Source organism: Peromyscus californicus, unplaced genomic scaffold (genome assembly GCF_007827085.1).
Source record: "Peromyscus californicus insignis strain IS unplaced genomic scaffold, ASM782708v3 Scaffold_3__1_contigs__length_106647218, whole genome shotgun sequence".
In the NCBI taxonomy this organism is placed as follows: Eukaryota; Metazoa; Chordata; class Mammalia; order Rodentia; family Cricetidae; genus Peromyscus; species Peromyscus californicus.
In genome coordinates, this window is record NW_026294551.1 from 53,952,863 (window position 1) to 53,953,745 (window position 883).

An 883-nucleotide genomic window follows, 5' to 3' on the forward strand; every position below is an offset into this window, starting at 1 on the left:
GTAAACAATTGTGGAGAGGAAACAGTTTGAAGTGAGGGAGATCACTTCTCTTGCTTTTATCATCAAGCGATTTGTCCATTTGCTTGGAGACATTGCGGCAAGGCAGAAAATGGTCTAAATCCTTGGCAATGCTGCAGGGCTGGAAAACTGCAGTCCACTGACTGGCGAGGTGGGCCTGTGAGTGAAGGTGCTTGCTGCCTTTCCTATCCTCAGTTCCAAGCCTGGAGCAGACAGCTGACTCCTGCAAGTTATCCTCTGACCTCCACATGCAGGCCATCCAAATACTTTTTTAAAATGTAATTTAAAAATTGGAATCTGGGGCTGGAGAGATGGCTCAGAGGTTAAGAGCACTGGCTGCTCTTCCAGAGGACCTGGGTTTAACTCCCAGCAACCGCATGTTGGCTCACAACCATCTACAATGAGATCTGGTGCCCTCTTCTGGCGTGCAGGCGTACATTCAGGGAGAACACTGTATACATAATAAACAAACAAACAAATAAATAAAGTCATAAAAAAAATTGGAATCTAAGCTGACTGTATTGGTGCACACACTACACAGTGAGTTCCAGGACAGCAAGAGCTACATAGAAAGACCCTGTTTCAAAACAAACAAAAACCAACCAAAACAACCAACCAACCAACCAACAGAAACAATGGAATCCAAAGCAACAAGAATTTGAGGAACAAAGATTAGGTAAAGGGCACAAGAGAAATGAGCCCCACACCCCAAGGAGCCCTTTCATTCAGATAATTTGCTAAATCACACTCGATCCATGTTGGGGAGTGAGGATGGTAAGAAACAGAGCAGAGGGCTACTGTAGAGTGAGGTATAGCTTTGGGCCTCAGAGAGCGGCAGGCTCAACCCTGGAGTCCAGCACCTCAT